Source organism: Siphateles boraxobius, unplaced genomic scaffold (assembly GCF_051911475.1).
Source record: "Siphateles boraxobius isolate OS27281-9 unplaced genomic scaffold, OSU_SipBor_1 6, whole genome shotgun sequence".
Classification (NCBI taxonomy): Eukaryota; Metazoa; Chordata; class Actinopteri; order Cypriniformes; family Leuciscidae; genus Siphateles; species Siphateles boraxobius.
The window spans coordinates 33,621,916-33,646,500 of record NW_027509186.1 but is presented as its reverse complement, the minus strand read 5'-3'; the positions used below and the strand labels follow the sequence as shown (position 1 = coordinate 33,646,500).

General features: G+C 38.3%; 1 protein-coding gene across 1 annotated transcript in view; it reads left to right on the top strand.

Moving 5' to 3' along the window:
• arhgap35a (Rho GTPase activating protein 35a) overlaps positions 1-24,585 on the top strand; it is a 90,820-nt gene that overhangs the window by 6,509 nt on the left and 59,726 nt on the right. The gene's annotated exons all lie outside the window — the stretch shown is intronic.

Here is a 24,585-nt window from a genome sequence, read left to right as displayed (position 1 = left end):
AGAACAAAATGGTGTGATTTGAGAATTAATAATCTTTTTGGGTTCTTTCAGTTAGTTCTTTTCAACAAATCAAACGATTTTACATTTATGAACATAAATGTGCCCTGCGGCTTTTTTTGTAACCAACTACTTTAAGTTAAACTTTTAGCTTAGCTAATTTTCTAGTCCAACTCTGCCCAAACCATCCCAATAACTGCATAGCAACATGCTAACAATGATTCTGAAGGCCTTTGTAATCGAATAGCAACACCTTGGTGATAGTGATGCACCGAAATAACTTTTATTTATCTGAAAACTGAAAATAACATTTCGGTATTTAAATCATTGTGCAATTGAATACAGTATGATGTTCAGGTTGTTGTGTTCACAAGTGATAAACCAGTCGTAGTAAATTTCTTAAACAACGCAAAAATGTTTTGTACAGCTACAATTATTTTTGGTCGCGGTGAAGTGCGTCCACACAGCTGACATTTATACTGATTGTACCTTATCAACTGCGTGTAGACACTGACACAGTCAAGTCGGTCAATGATTTACGCCCTCAAACTATTTAGGTCGAAACAGAAAATTACATTTTGTTTGCTTTTTTGGCTGAATATTTTTGCTTATGTTTACTACATGAGAGCCTACTGCAACACCCTAGCATGGTGGTGGTAAGTTTTGCACTGTCAAGTGCCGTTACTTATATTCTTAAATTGTTTATCATAACCGGTATTCGGTTCAGTCATCAGCTGTGTTACAGAGGAATCTGAGCTTTATTTAGTTTGCAGAGTGTTTGTATGGATAAACAAGCGGATGGCTTAAAAGTGGTCGCTGCAAGCATTGACTAACTGTGGCACTGTGACACAGTCTTAGCTTCCACAGTATTATGTTTCCCAGAATGACTTAAGTCATATTAACGCAGACAGTCGTTGTTTAGAGGCGATTTGCAGGGCTCGGCAAGAATGAAATACTTTTGAGTAGTTCTTTGTTTGATGTGGGGGGAAAAGTGAGCATGAATTGAGTTTAGAATTGGTTTGTGTTTGATAAAGTAAAGAGCTAATTATAGCTGTTTTAGCATGCATTCTCTAGATTACACCACTTCTGCTCTGAATTGCTGCCTTGTTTGAGGCTGGATTACAAGGAAAGGAAACTGGCATTTTCTAATGAGTATCTGAATTTTCATGAGGAAATCTGCTCCTAACACTCCCCCCCTTTGTTATTTTTCACAACATGAGGCATTTGATAGTGGGCAAAAACTAGGGAGTTTACTTACCCAGAATACCCCAGTCGAGTCTAGATGTGCTGAGATTGATTAGAAAATGACTCTCATTGGAAGCACCATTTGCGAAATGAACATTCTCGTGGGTTTTGAGGGGGTGGGGACCCTCGCTTCTACAATGGGCAACTATCTATTGTCAGAGAGTTTTGATTCACCCGCTATAACACTTTGCAACAATGGCTTGTTTTAAAGAATAGTGTCCATGGTGATGAAGTTCCTGAATGTTTTTTGGCATGACCTTTGCAGTGCTGAAGACTAAGGATTTTTTTCTACTGGCCCAGTGGTTCAAATATATAAATAAATAAACTAAAATAGATTTATTATTATAATACATAAGGTTATGTAACCACAATTTTAGATACCAGTGAAATTTCACAGTTCATAGTACCACAGCAAAAACTACTAGCCTAACTAATATAAAGTTTAAAACATTATTAAAGACAAATTATAACAAATAGTCAAATTACAAGCAAGCGCTGACAATAGAACAAAGACACAAATGAAATATACAATGCTTTGTTTTTCAGTAGTACTCTGGTACAGAATTGTAATAAAGTTGGCCTAATTAGATATAAAATATCACTGCACAGTCATATAGATTAATCATAATGAAAGTTACAAAACTCATTAGATTATCATTAATGACAGTCAGCGGCAGGTTTATTAGGCTGCTGTCACTTTAAGAGCAAATGCACATATCTAATACATTGAGACACATGCATTTTCTTTCTCAACTGTTTACATAACCAGCTGTTTATGAGGGTATATAATTAACATCATTTTGTCTGCATTTGTCCATTTGAGTGCAAGAAGACGTGGAAGAGAGCTCAATTTGATAACGACGCTTTGAGATATGGCTTTCTGTGTGCGCGAAAAAACCCCCGCGTCAGACAGTGCGCGAGTACCGTTCTCTTTTGCATCTTCATACACTTGAATGGTTTAAAATTAACAGCAATTGCCCGATTGTGACACTGACAATTCCGTAAAATGCCCCGAGCGTCTTCATCGAACGGTCGTTATTGTAGAGCCTTGCTTTGCTATCCATAGTTCTGCTTTAATTTCCTCACGTAGGCATCAAGAGTGTGCTGCAAATGTACAGAAGCTCTCAGGAAATTGTCTAGTAGCATTATACATTCATAAAGGAGCCTCCCAACCCTTTCCCCAGTGCCTGTTCCCAGAAACGGCATTGGCTCTTGCAGATCAGCATTGCACATTCTGTCAATAATCGGTCTCTCTGCGGTCTCCATCCACTCCTGTGGCCTTGAGTGCAGCTCTCAGTGACTCAGCATTTTACCTACAGATGAGAGCATCTGGGAAACGAGAGAGATGAACAGAAACCGAGCAAAGATGGCCCACAGGAAGAACTTTCTGTAACATTCAGGAATTTCACCTCCCACAGACATGGCAGACTCCCGCCAAACTGAAGCTATTTCTCCTTGCCGTCTGAATTTCTGGGCTTTGGGTATGTGAGCGTTTGGTAGTTTTCCTTCACACCAAGGCAGAGAAATACGAGTGGATCGCAGCCACGGCCTCCTTCCACTCGCGTCAGATTTTGCTTTATGACATGTTGTAGTGTCTCTAGTGTTTGCTGTTGGTATTATTGGGTATAAAACAGCTCGGCACATGATTTCCAAAAGAAGAGCTCTCCTTCAGTCTCCCTCCATTGTTTGATCATTTTTCAGCCTCCGTTTCTTCTGGAGTTGCCCTTGCAGTTTTTGTCGCTACGTTGCGATTGTTGGGATTCCCCGCTTTCCTTCAGCGGCGCTCCGTTTCCTGCAGGATGTCCACCAGAGATGCCCATGGTGGGGGGTAATTGAAAAAACAAGGAGAGGGCTAGTAGACTGCCGTATGAAAGGGCGCTTAGCTGGATGTCAGGCCTCTCTGTGGGGGATGAACATTATTGCATACCACCATTCCTTCGGCTACAATTTGCTACCGGTCAACGGATCATCAAAATTAAAAACGTGTGCTTCATTTGGCCACCGTTTCATGGGTCAGCGTCTGGATCTATTAATTTATTCAAAAATATATTAAAAATGCAATTCACACATACAATATGTGGGACTTAAATAGACCTATGATAACCATGTCGTAGTTATAACTAGCCTACATTATATTTCATAAAATCAAAGTAATTGTTATACAACTGATTAAGATATTTTTAAGATTTAGCGGTATCAACAAAAGAATATAATCTTGAAGAACACCTTTACCAAAGTACCAAAAGTAGTTTGGCGTAATCTTTTAAAAATCATTAAAAAAAAACTTAACAGCAAGTAATTTGGAGTGACCAACAAAGTCATATGGTCTAACCAACATGCAGAAAAAATATAGAATATAAAAGAAAATAGTGAAAAATACTACTTGCTTCGAAAACATATTTAAAGTAAACACAAAGTTCTGAATGTTCAACAGTCCAGGGTCAGTTTTGTTATGGAAAAAAAAAACTTTTTTACAGCACGAATGTATTAAATTGATCAAAAGTGACAGTAAAGACATTTATAATTTTAAGATTTCCATTTCAAATAATTGCTGTTCTTTTGAACTTTCTATTCAGCAAAGAATCCCCAAATATATATCACGATTTCCACTAAAATATTATGCAGCACGACTGTTTTCAACATTGATAACAAACAATAATAAATGTTTCTTGAGCATCAAATCAGCATATTACAATGATTTCTGAAGGATCATGTGACACTGAAGACTGGAGTAATGATGCTGAAAATTCAGATTTGCGTCACAAGAATAAATTACATTTTAAAGTTTTAAAAAACAAATATTTTACATTATTATAATCTCAAAATTTTACAATATTTACTGTATTGTTTAACAAATAAATGCAGCATTAGTGAGAAAAAGATATCTTTCATAAACAAAAAAATCTTACTAACCCTAAACGTTTGAACAATACTGTTCTTGCTGTAAAACACACACACACACACACACACACACACACACACACACACACACACACACACACACACACACACACACACACACACACACACACACACACACACACACACACACACACACACACACACACTTAGATGAGTACATTTACATGTACATGTATTCCAGGTGTAAAGAAAATGCTATTGCATTCTCTCAAAAACAACTAACATCAATACTAAGATTACATTTATAAGAACTTCTAGGCAAAATAGATTTTTAAACGATTTTTCCTCTAGTCCTCTAACGATCGATCCTCATGAATGTGTGCTAGTAATGCTCCAAACAGCACAGCAGGTGCTCGCAATTGAGTCTTGCCTGATTGTGACTTCATCAGATAAAAAGAAATTACATTACATTGACAGTTTGGAAACTCTTTTATATCTTCAATTATGACTTGCGTTTCCACCTGCCAGGCAGAAATGGTGGGAGGGAGTCGTTGCAGTGTAACGTATAATTAGATATAGCAGGTTTAATCCCTGTAAGATGAGCAGTCATGAGAGAAGGGGGTTTAAAAATGCCCAAATGTGTGAACGAGTGAAGGCACGATGCTATCATGAGTTCTTCTTGCACTGGTCCTCTAATCTCACTCCCCTCTTCCCACCTCTTTACGTCTGTCCTTAAACATCGGCAGGCCCCCAGGGTGCCGTAAGGCCAGCACCTTGTCAGAACCTGTTAGATGAGGCTGTCTGCTCGCAGAAACTTCGTTACCACTGCAGTGGCCTTTAACACTGCCCAGCGCTTACTGAGCGAATTCAGTCACCACAAGGGTGGAGTGAAGCAATTGGCCGTCTTGAAATGACCTCTGAGGCAGACAGTGTTTGAATGGAATTAGGGCTGGAAAGAGAAATGGCAGACACAACTGTTGCACACAAGTTACCAGTAACGACACTGGTGTTGGATTATAAACGGTCAGCCCTGCATTAACTGATATACATTTAACAATGAAAATATTTGTAGAACTATTATATTCCTCACAAATCAATAAAGACCTATGGAAATTGAAATGAATTGGTTCATTTGTTACAATACTGGCTTCAGCAACGGTGCAATAAAGGAATAGTTCACCCAAAAACAACATTTCTATCTCATTATGTACTTCCTCTCATGCCATTCCAAATCTGAAATGCTATTTTTTTTTCAGTGTAACTTAAACTTAAAGCATAGTAACAATGAGTAATGTTTATATATACACTACTGTTAAAAAGTTTGGGGTCAGTATGAATTTTTTATTTTTTTTTTATTAGGAAATTAATACTTTTCTTCAGAAAGGACGCATTAAATTGATCAAAAGAGACCGCAAATACATTTATAATAATGCAGAATATTTCTTTATTTAAATGCTTTTCTCTTGAACTTTCAAAGAATCCTGAATAAAAAATTCACGGTTTGCACACAATTATGAAGCAGCACAACTGTTTTCAACTGGGATAATAATCATAAATGTTTCTTGAGCATCAAATAATCGTATTAAAATGATTTCTGAAGCATCATGTGACACTGAAGACTGGAGTAATGATGCTGAAAATTCAGCTTTGATCACAGGAATAAATTACACTTTACTATATATTCACTTAGAAAACAGCTGTTTTACATTAAAATAATATTTCACGATATTACTGGGTTTGTTTTGTATTTTTAGTTAAATAAATGCAGCCTTGGTGAGCAGAAGAGACTTCTTTTAAAAACATTAAAAATCTTACCGACCCCAAACTTTTGAACGGTAGTGTGTGTGTGTGTGTGTGTATGTATATGTGTGTGTGTATATATATATATATATATATATATATATATATATATATATATATATATATATATATATATATATATATGTATATGTATAATGTGTGTATACATATATAAGTTACTAGCTTTGGTCACTATCATTGGACATTCCTGTTTGAGGCATGTCTTGCTGCATAATGACAAACACATCTCCTTACATCATGCGATAAGAGAACCATCTGGGACCTTTTTTCACTGGCCAGCTCTTTCCTTATCTGGCAACAGTGCCGGCCGCTTGCTCATGAGTAAGTGCTGCGATGCTTAAAGGTGCTGGGCCTGGTGTTATCGAGCGCCCCTGCAACGGGTTGTCAACTTGGTCACACTTAGCTAATGATGCCCGTGCTATCGCCGGCAAGCGGGAGAGGAGCTATAAAACAAGCAGCGTCATGGCTGGGAAGATGGATGAGATTCATATGAGACAGCGAGTCAAGTGCTTCTCAGGCTGGCGGAAAAGGGCCTTCACTTTATATCAGCACTTCCATATGGCTTCTCACAAGAGGAAATAGATTTGTGTTTATTTAGTTCCACTTCCAGTTGCTAAATGGTAATCTGTGCAATCTGGCTAGAAATGGAACCCTCCAGCGCTGTCGTATCATTACACCAGCATAGTTTTTTGAAACGTTAGATGCTTTTGTACAGCAAAAGGTTGATTTGTTGCCTTTTTAGCGATCCGTCCTTGATACTTTTATCTCTTGCTCCACGTATAGCATTTAAAAAACGATCGTAGTCGGCCTCGGTGTCAAGCAGATGGCTTGTCAGGATCCAAGGCGACGCACAGGAACGTCACGACCTTTGCTTCAGGGACTACTAGAGCTCGAAGAACAATTACTTCAAATGTCAGGAGCACTCTCAACCTCACTCCCACTGTAATAATAGTTATTAACTTTAAGACATGTAACGAGAGAGTTATTGCACCTTTTGTAAATCTATATGTAACTTGAATCAATTTTTAGGGCCTTGTTTTATGTTGGGTTGTAGGGATTGATCTTTATCTTGAGAATCAGCTGAAGTGGGAGCAAAATTAAAAACGGTTCAGGGGGGAAATGAGTGTCTATAAACCAAATAATTGCCCTAAGGCAAGAACCTGTTTAGTGAAATCCAATATAAGGGGTTAATGATTTGACACCCTGATCTTATGTTTATTTGAAATATGCATTGATTTGAATAAACATTTTCTATGATTATTTCTTGTAATATAAACGTTTATTTTTGGAGGGGCATAAGATCAAACATTTCAGGATGATACAAATGTCCTGATATAATGGGGGGAAAAAAACAACCTAACAACCTAAAAATAGGAACAAAGGTATAATAGGAAATAATACCATAAAAAACATGTAGGGTGTATGTCAATAAGTCTCTTAAAATATCACAATTATGTCTTTTTATGTTTATTCAGTTTTAAAATGTCATGTGGTGCAACTCTCTAGAAGCATAATGATATTTATGAATTAATATTTGATTATATTTGCAAAAAATATATTCAAAAATGTTAATTTGAAAATAATTATACACTTGTTTTTAAAGGGTAAGGAAAATGTTATTACTTTATTTGGTGGTTACCAAGCTTTTATTTAGCATTAATTAGTTTATTTCAGTTAGTATAGTAATTAAACTTATGTGTTAGTTGCCAAGCCAGTTAGTTATTTTATTTCATTATCTACTTTTATTTCAGCTTTATTTCACAATTAATGAAAACAATATTTAATGGTTTTAGTTGTAGTTTTTTTCTAACTGGGGGTTACACCACATGGCGTTAATAGTCATTTAATTGAAACTGATGTATGAAAACAGTTTTTTTTAAACCATATGAATCCAACATGAATGCCTGTGTTGTAAGTTAGATTTCTAATCATTTACACTCTAATCTATGACGCTCATTAACCCTAGAACTCAAAATATGGTCAGGGTTTGTAGAGAAATATACTAGTTTGGTTATATGCTGTTGTCAAGAGGCGCTATCTAGTTTTGATGGAACACCATGCTGAATTTCAGGGAAATGCAGGTACCATGTCAGTTTAAAGCGCATTAGCGGAGGAATGCTGTTGGTCCGGTACTGCCCTGGTCTTGTTGTTTTTCTACGCTGCATGTTTGATATGAGAACTGAAATACGACGGCACTGCAGAAGAGGGACGCCTGCTTTTTCTGTTGACATAACCAATCCAGATTGGATGAGTCATAATATGAAAACTCTGAGACATGTTGTCAATATGCATTTCTCCTCATTACGTTTGTAACTAGCCTCCATGTAAGCCAAATAAACGAGTAAGTTTCAGAGAGAGAGCAAAAACACACTGTAATCTCGCATTTCCTGCAGTGTCCCATGGAGCAGGCTTTGTGGAAATCTACCCAAGCAAATCCAAGACCCCTGTGTCCCCCTCTCCCTCTCCCTCTCTCTCTCTCTCTCTCTCTCTCTCTCTCTCTCTCTCTCTCTCTCTCTCTCTCTCTCTCTCTCTCTCTCTCTCTCTCTCTCTCTCTCTCTCTCTCTCTCTCTCTCTCTCTCTCTCTCTCTCTCTCTCTCTCTCTCTCTCTCTCTCTCTCTCTCTCTCTCTCCATAGGGTCAGGGGTGGGAGGAACCCTGATCTGGCCCTCAATGAGTGAGGAGTCCTTGGGAGAATTGAGTCTGCGTTGGGTTATTTGCAGTCCAGGAAGAAACTGGCCCTGGTGTTGTTTTTGTTTGTTGTTATAAAAAAAAAAAGACAGACGCAGGATCTCTGCAGTTTTGCTTTGAGATCCTGTCTGGGCCCTGGGGGAGCGTGGGGCTTTTGTTTGTTAATCATTCCCTTTGGTGTGGGCAAAGCTTGCAAAAATGTACCTTTGGCTTTGCTGCGATGCCTTGACCTTTGTAATGTCGACTGTAGCCGTCGTGCCAGTTCTGGAAATCACCGCCCTGTGATGTCATCGCTCTGTTCCTCTGGCTGTGCAGCTGCTTTACACCCCACTTTGCCAATTATTAGTGGTATTTGCTAAGGCAAGCATCACTCTTTTATTGCCCATATGCTTCCATAATGCTAAGTGAAGATATAAGCATTCAAACTCTCAGATCTTACAGTCTCTAACTTCTGCCAATTTCCCACCCCCTACTATATAAATAGACGCTGAAGCTGTAGCTAAAATCAGTCACCTATTCACACATGTACTATTTTTTTTTTATGTGGTGAATGGCACATAGTGCACTTAGGGGATAGGGAATGATTTAGACAGTGCAAATATGCTTTAAATTGGGGTGAATGAAGTCTGGTTTCACGTTAGTGTCACGCAAACCTTTAGAAACATTAGAAACAGCACTGACAAGTTGAGGAAATAACATAGATGCCATGCATCAACATAAATTGAAAATAAATTAAAATGAATAAATTATAAATGAAAAAACTCTACAAAAGGGATAACAGAATCTGCTAGTTATAATACTTTGTGATTGAGCTGTTTGAGTCAGACGGAATCACTAACATATTGAGAATCTGGCTCAAACCCTGCCTCTTTCTTATTTATCTCTACTTATTTAGATATTCTTCCACCCAATCAACAGCCAATGAATAGAACCAAGTCCCTTTTTTTTCAATAATCCATTTACTCAGATGTACATTAAAATATGGATCTGTTGGTACTTGTTACATCGTGACTTTAATCATTAAAACCCTGAAAAACTACATAATTTAAAAACTAGCAGAGCTAACATCTTGCTATTTATTAATGTAATAAACTACTAGCTTCAAATTTTGCAGCAATGCTATCGCCTAACACTACCAGTTAGCAATTTAGCAACACACTAGCGATCACATAACACTGTAGCATCATGGCGCTGAGCTGCGTGTGCCAGCGCCACACATTTACTTCAGAAAATGTCAAAATCTAGTTTCACTTATTGGAGAATATATCCAAAGGCCTGGTTTCTGGTCGTTTTTCGAAACGACATGTCCAGATCTGTTTGTCAATGATCGACTCTCTGCCTCAGGAAGAATTTGACATTGACTGGGAAAAAAAAGAGAGGTAATCTCATGTATGCAGCGAGACAGAAATCCTGCACGCAGAGAGGATTGTGGAGACAGTTTTGACGGGCATTATGGGTACTTGACTACCTGCAGGGTGGAACAAGGAAACCAAACAAAGCAACTAACGTAAACGGGATTGAAAGAGGAAGAGGTGCGAGCGCAAGAGATTACAAACAGCAGATCTTCAGATCACACACTCAACAGTCTGGTGCTTTCCTGGAGGGAAACGCGAGAATAATGGTGTTCAGTTTAATCTCATTGGTTTTTTTTTCCCTTTCTGTCTCGAGTTTGAATAGAAGAGGTAGTCTAGAGTCAGCGCAGAGAGGCAGCCTGCGATTGGCCGTGTAAAAGCCGGGCACTGTCTGACTCGTCTAATCTCGAACAGATCTGGACTGATGGGCTTCAGGAGAATCGGTTTGGTAAATTACTGTTGCAGGGTAGGATAAATCCCCTCTTATCTGATGTTCTCTCTCTCCTTCTGTTTGGTTCTCGTGTCGTCAGTGCTGTGTTTTGCAGATGTGCTGCTTTTTTGAACAGGTTGACTGAAGGCCTGGCGGAGTGTGCGAGTCTATGACGGTCTTGCCTGGCGCTGCAAGCTGTGTCTTCATTGGCATTGGGCGAGATTGATGAACTGTGCTCAGCGTCCATCCAGTGATCTGACAAATTGGCATAAGCCCTGATGCATGAATGTGTAAATTATTACAGATCCTGTTTGCTTTCTCTTCTCCCCTCCCTTCCTCAATCTATTCCTACTCGTCCAGCATCTCAAACACTTGTTTGCTCAGTATCTGGTGTCTTGTGATTTGTTGAGGGAGTCAATGAAATTAAGCTAATTTTTTTTTGGTCTCATCTAATTTATTCAAAAATACATAGAAATGCGTTCAGTACAGAGTTGTTCACAAACGTCTCCATATGATTCACTATGTGAGTGAGCTGTTTGACAGATGGTTCAGACAGATGATTCAGGGGGGGGCGTGCACCTGAGACGCATCTCTCTGTAGGCAAGGGCGTGGTTGGCTGGTACCCTCTGACGTCAGAGGGTACCACAACGTCCAATAGGAAAATTCAACTGCAGTACCCACCGTTCAACCTGAAGAAGGCAGCACTCAGACGTTTTTACACCATATACTGTAGAATTAAAACACTTTAAACCCGAATGTCAAAAAATGTACTCGAATCAATGAACAGCATTTATGAAGCTCCATTCTTACAGATCATTAAGTAAAAAAAGTTGTTTAAGTGTCTAGATACACTTTAATAATAATTATTAATATTTGAGAAATATGTCTTCTAAAGTCATGTGGTGTGACCTATATGGACATCATAGAAAGGAACCCTGCAGGCCCTCCTGAGTGTGTCAGGGTTAACTGTAGGGCTAACATGATTCATCGAGTTACTCGATTACAAAAATTCCTCGAGGCAAAAACTCTGTCTCAAAGCCTCGTTAAATTCCTATGACGCGCACTATACGCGCGGCGCAGGGATTTGATTGTTTCACACGGACCGTTTATTCACACGGACCTGTTCAGGAAGCATATATTTTGAATTTAGTTGGCGCGATGGCGGAGAATAAATATGTAAATAAACAGCAGAAATTGTCTAAAGTGTGGGATCATTACACACTTAATTCACTTAATACACTTAACTCGCTGAAACAAGTTAACGTAGTCTAAGCCTATTGATGTTCGCTGATTTTAATCCCATACTGTATTTGTAGCGATGTCGTGATGCGGTTTGACTAGATATGATTTTCAGCTTTGAAGACATTTTTAAGTAGTAAACGTAACTATCACGTTCAATTGCAAGAGAGTATAGCCTAAAAAAAGAACCCCTTCACACACACACACACACGCCAGTCAGACCAATTGCAGCGATGCATCACATACGCTTAAACTTTTATGTAGCCACGCAACAATAATTTCAGCATGCATTCACTGTAACGTTACACACCGGGACGTGATGGAGGAACAAATATTGTATTGCAGTCTTTGCGAGACCTTGTTTGTATTTCACGTCTGCCAAATAGTTAGACAACAACAAAAAATTAAAGTCCCCAGCCTGTTGGTTTTTAATAAAGATTCGGAGTACTCATTTTCCAGTTAAAACGCACGGAACAAAAAGTGCGTCAGCTTTTACTGCATGTTCAACAAGTCACGTTACAGCTCTTCTTCAGCGTTAAACTACCAGAATACACAAATATGCTTAGATGCTTAAAGTGGTTATATTATAACATCTTAAAGGAAAATTCACATGTGAGATAGCTTTATAACTTGCATACTATATAACTTACAGTATATAACTTATAACAGCTTTAACTGAAATAGACACAAGTTTAATATAACAATTCTGTTAATAAAACACTCAAAAAAATATCCGATTACTCGATTAATCGATCGATTAAGTGCTAGATTAATCGATTACAAAAAGAATCGATAGCTGCAGCCCTAGTTAACTGTCTTTTTAAAATATCAGGTGATTTTGATATTGGACATTTGCCCATTGTTATGAGCAATACTCGTATATAGACGCATACGGTCCAGTCATACACACAAAAACAAAACATGGTTACGCACAACACTAAAACAGTGCAATAGACATGAGTTAAATAACAGTAAATGTAAGAAAAAAACACTCTAATATACATTACTGATTAAAAAAATGAGAAGAAACCCCATTATTCAGATAAAATATAATCATGTGGATTTGTGACAATTTTTCTTTAAAAATTACAAACTTGTTGTTCGTGTGTATGTTGTGTATAAATGTTTTCACCACATGACATTTTATGAGCCATTCAATTTAAAATTTTCTTGAAATTGTCTTTAAAATCCCTATTAAAACCAACATAAACATTTTTAAGAACTAAAGATTTAAAAAAAAGTTTATAATTTTTCCTTTTCTTTATCATGGGCACTCTTGTATGGCGTTGATTTTAGCTCACACTGTGGCTCCCCATCAGATTAAATGGGGAACACAGAGAGAATACGGAGTATAGGAAGCCTTTCTAATTTTTTGTGGATGAACCGGACAGACCAGTTTACAGGAAGCAGCTACTCCTGGTTTCAGCAGGGCTGGGTGATGTCAACAGTTATCGTCCAACTGTGAAACACTATGGGTTTTGCATTATGTGGGGTCTCTGCATGCCTCGCCTTGCCCCGCCTCAGAGCGAGGAATCTCACCTAGCGCTGCAAGCGGACTCCAAACCGATGACGAAGCACTGTCAATGAACTTCAGCCGAGGCATAAAAACACCATGATTATGCGTCTGGGTTAAACTACGACAACTGGCGCAAGAGACACCCCGTGCTTTCCCGCCTCTACTGTCACAAGGTGCACCTTTTACTGCCTCCCATTTAATTGATCTAATTACAGACCTACTCTGCCTCGGGTCTTTTGAATTCACCTGTTGTTGTGTGTAAATACCACCTCTGTCTAGCGTTACCATTAGTGCTCTGTGACGTCTTTGATATGTTAACTTCATTCAATACTGAAATGGCTGTGCGTCACACATACTCCAGGGCTCTCTGATTTCCGCAATGCAGAAAACACAGACGTATTTGTGGAATCCAGTCGTAAAAATTGTATTACTGTGTATTGCTGAGTCACTTCACCAGCATTTCATTATTTAGTTTGATAAAACTATCATCATATCAATCTGGTGCATTTTGAGAATTTAAAATTAAGAGCTCCAACTCATATTCAGTGTACAAATTGAACAGAGTAAAAAGTCTTTGCTTTGACTTTAAAGTGGACTTTTTGAAGCATCAAAGTGGTAGTTATGTAGCTGTCAATGGAGGGACAGAAATCTCTAACATTTCATCAAAAATTTCATAATGTGTGTTTTGAAGATGAACAAAAGACTTAAGGGTTTGGAATGACATGAGGGTGAGTAAATGACAGAATTTTCCATTTTTGGGTGAACAAACCCTTTAACTTGAAATTTATTACTATTGTACAGTAGAATATGCTTTTCAAAGTAATAATAATAATAATAATACAGCTTTTAAAACATTATTTTCTCCAGAGGAAATATTACCGCTCCACTCACATGCCCTGGAACAACTGAAATTGGTAAACCATAAAATGGATTTTCGGGGATAAATGCATCATATTTGTCAAATTTAATAAATGTTGTTGGTTAGATTAGATTAAATTAAATGGTAAAATGGAATCCAGACAAATTCAAATGGAAAACATGGAGTTTGGGTAAAAGACAAAACCGATTTCTTAGGTCCCTACTAGTCTCTCAGCTAAGCGGCTTGATCCCTTGTTCTCTTTCTTTCTTAACACAGCATATCATAGCATACAAGAGAACCTCCGGCACACAATGCGGCTCACATCTCCGCCTCGGAGGCACACACGTTCAGCCAAGTTGCAGCGTCCATTCCAGCTGGTTGTGTTGCTGTCGCTTGTGTGCGTCAAGCTAATCTTTGTGCAACAAAGGATGCGGGGAGGAGGAATTTGTGTCGAGCGCGTTAAGGGAAGAAAAGATGACGGGAGTGAAATCTTTTTAGCGTGTTGACAGATAAGGCTCATCCTTTCTGTGTAGTGGTGTTTAAGCCACTGTAAGCTGATTAATTAGTCATAATCTACGGGCCCCAGACTGAGGCGTAGCTAATAAAGTTAAGCGCCCAAATCACATCCCACTATTTCACTGCGTGGAATTGGATGATGATGGAAGCGATAGATGGACAGTCTTGAGAGTGTCTGCATGATTGAGAGGACGTGCAGAATGAACGGAGCATGTGGGTGAAGTGCAGAAAATTAGGAGGTTTTTGAGCTTTTTTTCAGAGAGGAGTGTAGGAGTTCTGTGATTTCTCCTCATTTTGGAAGGCATTAGTGGTTCGCAAGCTTTCACAGTGCGGGACTGTATGGCAATGGCAGGGCAGAGGGCCATGTTTTCCCAGATACTTCACCAGGGCTGTGCATGCATATTAACAATTTGTGTGTGAGAAGACAAATTCTAACCCTTTAAAATGCACTTCATTGGTAGTTACTGGCATTTGTAAAATCAGCTGTCATCTACTGAGAGTGTTGGACCTAAAAAAACGCCCATTTAATTTACATTTGTCTTAAAAAATGTGCCAGTGAGGTATAAAGATTATAATTAATTTGTGAATTAAATAAAATCAAACCTTAAACATTTAATTGATCTCTAATTGATATTTTTTTTATTTCAATTTCATAATTACGTAAGCATCATCTTATTTAAAAACAATTATTTTCTTCTGTTACATGCTCAGTTTTTTTGGGTCACTGAACTTAAAAGCACTGTTTTCTACATTAAAAAACATAAAAGGCCCTTTTAGGACTGACATGGCATTAATATTAATAATTATAAATGATATACATAATCATACATTGCTTAATAAAAGTATAGTCTTTTAAAAAGAAAATCTTACTGACCCCAAAATTGTCATAAAGCAGCAACGACAACAACAAAAGTTCTCCGCATTGTTCATTGGAAACAATCTTCATTGGTCCTGAATAAAGCAATACCAGTCAACTTCTAGACGCAATTTTCTAGCCGTAAAGTTTTTCCCTGCAGCAAGTGTTCTGTAAGTGCTTCAAGAGCTGAATAAACTGCTAATAAACATTTACTGAATTACTGATAAACAAGTAGCCTATCTTTTAATCCGCTGAACCTTTCACACCACCTTTAAGTTGCTGATCACAGTGGATAGATGTTTTTCTGAACGACCCCTGCATGAACTGCAGCCAGTATCTGTTTCACCAGATTCCCTTCTTGGTTTCCTATTGTGCTTTTTATTCCTACATTGCCTGTTCGTATCTCGCCCTCTCTATTTTCCTCTTTCGCTGACACACTATTGCTCCAGTTAGCTGCAGTTGACCCATCCCCCCTGAATTTTACCCACATTCCTCAGTTCCTGCAGCCTGGAGCCATCCAAGTGCCCTTGTATGTGCATAACCCTAGACTATGTGCTCGCTCACTGAGCAGTGGGGTGTGTGTATATGTGTAGATGTTCCACCCCTGAGACCCCAGGGTGATTTTTGAGCTTCTGGAATGCTCAGTCTCACGTAATGACATTCACCAGGCCTATCAAATGCTCTCCAGAACACTTAGAAAGTGTTATAGTGTGAATCCAGATTCTTCATTGGCTCACGCCTTTGCAAACACCCGTATTTAGATGTGCTTGCTAAGGCAAGCGTCATTACTGCTATTGCTCATACTTATTGATTGGAATATGATGACCATGTTTTTAATTTCTCAATTAAAATTCAATTTGCTTTATTTTTGGTGGTATAAAATAAAAAATGTCAGGGTAAAACAACTTTTCAGATTTTATAATGAAGAAATGTTTTTTTTATTCTCATTAATTCTTATTAATGTTTGAAATACTTTCTCCGCTAAATCAAGGTCATGTGGTACAACCAAAAAAAAACATAAAGGAAATTATATCATTATAGACTGGGCTCATGATGACTCTCAGTAAATATCTTCAGATATATCAGCAAAAATGAGATAATATGACTTACCCAAAAGGTTAATGATATTTCTGCATAATTCATGTTTTTATCATGAATAAATAATTTGTTTAATGTTAAATTGCTTTTTACCTTGAGAATTTTTTTTTTTTAATGATTTAGATGTGTAAACTCAAATGTATTCCAGTTGTAAGGAAAATATATTACTTTTTACTATATAACACATGATTTTTTTATTATTAAAATATAAACTTTATTTTGAAATTTGAAGGGATTGAACTTGAACTAAAAATGGTTCACAGTGTGTTTTTGTACGTCTTGACGTGTGAAAGTTAAGTGGACTTTCTGCAGATAGACAAAAATAAGACTGCAATTATATTAAAAATGTACACATCTTTTGTGTTCCAAAGATGAACAAAATTCGGTTACAATTTATTTTAAGGTGACCATGTTACAGTGTAATTATTATACATTTAAGTACTACTAATAATAATCAACTACATACGGGTAGGTTTAGGATTATGTTTGGTTTAGGATTAGTAGCAAATAATTATGGGCAATTTTTTTGTAATTACTATAGTAACTACATGTAAAGTGTAACAAGGACACTAAAATAAAGTGTTACCCAAAATTCGTGTAGTTTTAGAATGACACACGGGATGTTGTGATGACAGAATTAAAAATGTTGGGCTCACTATCCTTTTAATCTAAAAGAACATGTGTACACTAACATGTGTTCTTGGTGAATTAAACTTTTTTTTGTCTTGGTTACACCACTTGACATATTTTTATTATTTCTTGAAAATAGTGTAAAAGTTATAAATTGGCACTTTTACTAGATTAAGATATTTATTTTTCCATTGACCCACAAAACTTTGTCTGATTGGATGATAAAACAGGCATTCGTTACAGTCATACACATTCATGATGTGTCATTACACACTGCTTTGCTTTTCTAAGTAATTTGGATAATTACATGCATGCACCACAATTACGTTGTGCCATGTTAATCCCCGCACTGCGTTGTTTAATTATCTTACAACTCCTCTGTTATCAAGTTCATCTCCCACAAGTTTCACAGGCTAATTTAGTAGAAGCAACAGACAAAGAAATGGTCTATGCAATCAGTGATGCTCAAAGTTCTTGTGTTATTGCAACCCTGGGCGTTTCAGTGAGGCAGGCATTGTACTGCCGTTTAATCGATAGGCCGCTGTAGGTTAGATGATGCCTTAATTCAGAACGTAAGTGGCCTTGGTTAATTGCAGCCATCCGTTTGGTTGTTACATCAGGGTCGTGCTCGGGCAAAGTGTTTGCTAAAGGTAAAATGAGCTCTTAATGTTAATGGCTCCTCTCTCTCCCACTACTTCCTTCCTTTTCCTGAAACCTCAAATCACCAGCTTCGCTCTCTTTAACGGTCTGTCTGCTTTCTGTTGTGCTCTTTCTCACCTGAAGCTTTTGTTTGCAAGCCTGTCCGTCTCTTCAACCTGTTTCTTCTCTTTCCTACCCAAAGTTTCTTTGTGCCTGTTTTATTGCAGGGAGTCTGGAAGTGTGATGGCTGGGTGGAAGTTGTTGATTAGAATCCAGAGTGCTCAGGGGCTGTTTTTTTTGGCTGCGAATGGACTGCGGGCTTGGGAAGAGTCGTGGTTCAAAGAGAGCTTGGAGAAAGTGACCTCTTGTCTTGTCTCACAGAGCTTGAGGAATGAGCTGAATTTCCAAATGCCAAAACCGTATCATCCAGAAACAGAGCACCACGGTTCAAAATTAAAATAAAATTGTGTAGCAAGTATGTTTCTAAAAAAATTAGGTATGCACCGAATATTCGGCGACCGAAAACTTTCATCCGACAATGACCCAAAAGTGCATTTTCGGTTTTCGGCCGAAAGACTTTTATCACCGAAACAATACGGGCGAAATGTTGTGATGACGCAAACAGAAACCGCGACCTGCAAGTGCTTGTCTGAAGCAACATTTCTGTGGTGTGGACGTATTTCAGTATATCTGAGAAAGATCCACGGACAGCGATTTGCAAAACATGTAATGCCGAAATTTCAAGAGGGAGAGCATCTGCAAAGACTTTCTTCACGTCGGGTTTAATTTATCACCTGAAATCCAAACATTCCGATCGCTACGCTGAATATGAGAGGAACGCGGCACAGAAAAGGAAAACGAATCTGATGCGCGCGTGCATCGATATTGACTACCAGCTACAGCGTGCTAACCTCAAAAATCCAGCTGTATTCTATCAATAACTTAGCTCCTAAGTTACCTAATAACTTCCGGGAGTCTCCCGCATATTGATAGCGGCTCCCTGATGCCCGCAAATTTGTTCAAATCTTCTGGAATCTATAGCGCGCATGCGAGACAGAACATACTGTGCTCCAAACCGTATAGCGCGCGCACAGCAGAGAGGGAGAGAGCGAGAGAACTTAGGTGTGTGCCTCATGAAAGCTAGTCAAAGCGGGCCGCCACAAATGAATGAACGTATGGGGAACCCTATGGAGCTCAGACGTCCATTACCAGAATGCTCAGTCTAACCGCACAATTTTTTAAACATTTGCAAGAAAATTTAAATGAACTTGACCTAAATGCACTTTGTTTTTATGACAGAACATTTAATTTTAAAACCTTTCTGCAGGACAGTAGGCCTGTACAATATTATTTAATGTACACATGAGTGGGGTCAAGTTAAACATTTTAGTTTGAATTTCATTTTATACTGTGCATTGTTGCAATGTGCTAAATAAATATTGGCATAATTTGTAATTGATTTATTCTTTGAAACTTTAATATTAATTTATGCAATTGCAATGCCTTGATTTTAGTAAAGTTAGTACACAGTCATAGCCATAAATGCAGTGGTACTAGTAATTGGCATAATTTCTTTCGGTGTTTCGGTTTTCGGCTTTCGGCCTTGGTTTCCTCTTTTTCGGTTTTCGTTTTCGGCCAAGAATTTTCATTTCGGTGCATCCCTAAAAAAATGGTTTTATGGTTTCTCTCATAAAGAATTCCTCAAACGTTACAGTCTTATTATGATGGAGGAGTCAGACCGTGTGTGTTTACAGTGCAGTTTTTGAAGTATTAATAAAAAAAAAATTCTATTGCGATTAGAGTCCAGTCGTCTTTTAGCGGTGTTCATGACCCTGAATGCCCTGTTTAATCAGAATTACAACATGTTTACTTGCCGCTCTGACCGCCTGCTCAGGTTAATATGTATTAGCTGGATTAGTTAATAATGTATTAGCTGGATCTACCTGCATGTGTGTGTGGCCTTGACCAATTTGATCAAATTTTCTCAGAGCAAACTTTGTGCAACACTGCAGCTCACATGCTAGTGCACTTTCATCTCAGCTGGGTTTTTAGAACGCGTGTCATGCTTTAGACAAAATGAATGCAAAAGACACAAGTGCAATAGTCAAACACGACCATATAGGGCAGGGGGGTCCAATTTTGTTCCTGGAGACATATCTATGTGCAGTTCAAATCCAATCCTGATCCAAAAGAGCTGTTTTTAATTATCAAGTAGATCTTAATTAGCTGCTTCAGTTGTGATTGATCCGAGTTGGAGCAGGAAGGTAGATCTCCAGGATCAGGATTGGGTACCCCTGATCTAGAGCATGCTTGCATAGAAAAACAAATGCAAAAGCAGTGCACTATAATGCAACGACGCAAGACACAGGGCAGTGAAATTGATTTTTTTTTTTTAAACAGAGACGCTTCGCTTTTAGAATGATGTGTCACTCCTAAGACGTTACAGAAGAAACGAGACAAGCACAACGGTCAAACATGTTCACCTAGAGCATGCTTGCATGAAAAACTATGGAAATGCAGTGCAGTGGAATGCAACAGCATGGGATGCAAGGTGAAGGGACGCTGCACTTTAAAAACGCTGTGTCACTCCTGAGATGCTACAAAATATGCGAACACAAGGTGTAGAGACGGCGCACTCTTAGAACGGCATGTCACCCTCCGAGATGCTACAAAAGACACAAGACATGAGTGCAAGGGTCAAACACGACCATCTAGCGTAGACCATGCTTACTTAGAAAACAAGGGAATTTCAGTGCGGTGGAATGTAACAACACAAGACACAGGGCAGTAGAAATAAAACCTTGCAAGGTGCAGAGACGCTGCACTCCTAGAATGGCATCACGCCCAAAACTCATTCCATTAAGATTGTGCTTACATGGAAAAGCATGGGAAGTGCAACAACACGACACCTAGAGCAGTGGGATTCAAAAACCAAGGATGCTTCAAAAAACAAACTGGAGCACTGGAATGGAAGAAACGCAAGGTGTAAAGATGCTGTGCTTGTAGAACATTGTGTCGTGCAAAAGATGCGAGATGCGAGCGCAACAGTCAAACACGTCAGTCTAGTGCACGTTTAAATAGAAAGCCAGTTTAATCCTCAGAATGCCCAACGCTCAAGAAGTTCTGTGCATCGTTTCCCTGTGTGTTGATTTAATTGGGCTTCAAGTTACCAATGAGAGTGTATCATGCTCTGCTCCGTATAATCCATTTTACAAGGTTTAAATCCATAATTTTCCCTTCAAAATCAGCCTTTCTGGACCTGGACAATGAACGTTGGGTTTACCAGGATTCAGACACTGTATCAGAATGGGACAGATCTACCAAAGTTTTGTAGGCCTATGCAAAATGACTCGTTTTTGAGCTTCCTTTGGCCCAGAGGCACTGCTAGCTCCTCTACCTCTTCTTCAATCCTCCCTTAACGTATCCCATCATCCCCTGGATTACGGTCCCTCGCCCAGACTCACTTAAAGACCACTACAAATCCCGCTAGCTCTGCTAAGCTGTACTTACTGTCTCTAGATTGTTTTTGCCCCACAGAACCTTCCCTGAACCGAGCCAAGATCAGCGCGGCCTCTCAGTCTGTGCTCCTCCTTTATCCTCCCTAGATCTGCAGCTCTGTCCCAGAAATTGAATGGTGCTGCCGTTTATCGTTGCCGAGAAAGATACATTGAATTGCCATTTTGTCCCTGCTACTCTCAATAGCTGTTGGCTATAGCAGCAGACTTGGCACACTTTTTGATTATGGATGACAGTAAAAGACAAGCATAATGCATTAGTGCAGTTCCTTAAGGATCCTTTGAGCTCTCTTTTGCAGTTTTCCGTGCAGTTCATTTCCTGTTGAAATTAAAGCGGGTAGTTTTTTGTTTTAAATTGATAATAGGCTTTAGTTATGTGCACAACATTATATTACTAAAGCTAAAATGGTCAAATTAAACATTTGCCTTGTATTAAGCAGACTAGCATAGGTTAACTGGTTTAGAAAAGCTTTTTATTAAGTAAAACAAGATTTTTTTTTAAATGACAAAAAAAAGTTCATAACCAAAAGCTAAAATAGTTCCATTTCTCCCCCCTTCTAGTCTACTAGCTTATCATAGCATTAACTGCTTCAGGAAAGCTCATTTGACTATCTAGAAAACGTCACATTATATTACCAAAGCTAAATGGTCTTAATATACGTTTCCCTTTTTGTTTTCAGATGGCCTTTGATTAGCAGGCTAACAGCTTAGACTACTAGCAATCTTTTGATTAGCTAGAAAATTAAATATCACATTATATTACCAAAGCCTAATCGTCAATTGAAATATTTGCCTTTTGTATTTTCAATTGGCCTTCGGTTAGCAAGCTTACAGCTTAGCCTACTGGTTTAACATAGTGGTATTTGGTTTCGCAGAGCTCTTTTGATTAGCTTGAACACGCTTTTTAAATTACAGTTTACATTATAATGTTCAAAGGTTCAAATTAAACATTTATCTTTATTAGTGTTGTCAATTAGCCTTCAGCTAACAAGCTAACAGCTCTGCCTACTAGCTTAACATAGTGGCAACGGGTTACTCTTTTGATTTGTTAGAGCAATATATCACAATGGTGTAGGCTACTATGTTTTTTATCGGGCATTGAGGAAGTGAGATAGGATCTTGCCATGATGCATCACAGCCTTATAATTTGTTACATGCTAGTCGTCAGGAATTACCAGGAGGGACTTTTTCAATCTAGAGAGCATTTGACTGGACAAATATTTGTGCAGTGCAGAATGGGACTTCAATATTTTTGGTGTCTTCCTGAAAGAACGAAAAAACGGTTTACTGAAGCGTTTAGTTGCTAAATGATAATTTTGTCAACTTTTAGATGTATACCTATAGTATGGATGTTTTCAAACTATCAGACAAGGACTGAATGTCACGGAGTTACAATTTTGATTTCTTTGAGCGCAATTTGTGAATGGCTGCGTCGAGAGCTTGCGTTCTTCAAGAAAATGTATGTCTTGCATTCACTTTGGTCACTTAGCCGCAGAGCACCGCTTTGATATTTACGCTGCCTAGCTTTTGTTCGTGTCAGTCGCAGAACTGCTTTGTGCATCCTAGCTCCTGACGCGCACACAGACACACACACGCACACACACACACACACACACACTTACACGGCCAATGATTGCCTACAGCGACACGTCCTTTGCTATGCACAAAACACATCTCTCTTCTCTCATTCTGTCTCTTTTTCTGTCACTCACATACACATAGTTGAAAGAAAGAAGCCCTTATCTTCCTCACCAGAGACACTTCGTTCATGTGCCTGCATGCAAATGAATATATATTCAGTGTCCGCTCCGCTCACTTCCTCTCGCGCGCGTACACACACTCAGCCGGATAGAAAAGCATTAATGTCTGTGTGTGAGGAGGGAGGTGCTGTCAGGCAGACATGCCATGGCTGATAAATGCCGTGGCTGTGTTGTCACTGAAGTCAGGTTTGAGTTCTTTTGTGCTCGGTGTGTAGCGCCCGCACCTCACACAAAGCAGATGCCCAGAATGCCATGTGGGTGTGTGTTTGTGTTTTCCTCCGCACGTATTTGTTTATTTATGCCTGTGCAAGACCGTTTAGATAGAGCAATCATTCCGTCCTCCACTTCTAGCCTCATTTCGGTCGATCAGATAAGACGTAAGGTTCATTTGCCTGTGAAAGTTTTTCTTTCCTTCACGTTCCCTCGCTTTTCTTACTTCACACAACATTGAGATGTGAGGGCTCAGTTGTTCATAAAGCGTGAAACATTGTCTGCCTGTATTGTTCGGCGCGCTGTTTCACTAGATGAGTTTTGTGATTATCTTTGGATGGGGTTATGAATCTGTAATTATTTTGAATCTTGTCTCGTTTGCAATATGCGAGTTTTGTATGTTAGCGCAAGTACTTGCTGAATGCTTATTTTACTTTATGGAGAAAAAAAGTTGGTCAATAAATAATTTTGCTGTTGCAAGATTTAGCTGAGGTATAGAAGGCTTTTGAATGTAAAGATTAAGTGTTTTGCTGTGACCAACAAGAAAGCTGCAGATGGATCTGTTTGGTGTTATGAGCGTTGCTATAGAAACAACTAATTTCTGAGTCTGAGGACGTGATCAGCTCAGTCGAATCTCCATTCTGTCATTTTATGATTTTGGTAATTCTCACACAACATGAACTGTAGTGAGCCATAGAATTGTTTCACTCTCTCGTTAGTTTTAATCAAAAATAATGTTTTTGTTTTTTATGTGCGTGTATAAATAAATATACAGTGCAGAAGTTTGAGTTCAGTACTTTTAAAAAATAATAATACTTTTATTCAGCAAGGGTGCATCAAATTGATAAGAAAAGTAATGTTAACTGTATAATGTTTCATTTCAATTTAAAATAAATGCTGTTCTTTTGAACTTTCAATTCATTAGAGAATCCTGAAAAAAAGTATCACTGTTTCCACAAAAATATTAAGGAGCACAACTGTTTTCAACATTGATAATAATAAGAAATGTTTCATGAGTAATCAGCATATTAGAATGATTTCTGAAAGATCACGTGACACTGAAGACTGGAGTAATGATACTGGAAATTCAGCTTTGACATCACTTGAGGAAATAAAAAAATATTTTTAAAAAAGCATTTCAAATTGTAATAGTATTTCACAATATCACTTTTTTTGTGTATTTTTGATCAAATAAATGCAGCCTTGGTGAGAATAAGATACTTTTAAAATAAAATCTTACAAACTAAAACTCACTTTAAGCACAACAGTGCTATATGTCGGTGTGCTGCCCACGAGGCTATCGGCGCCAACATATTTTTGTTTTATTTAATAATTTTTAATTTAATTTTAATT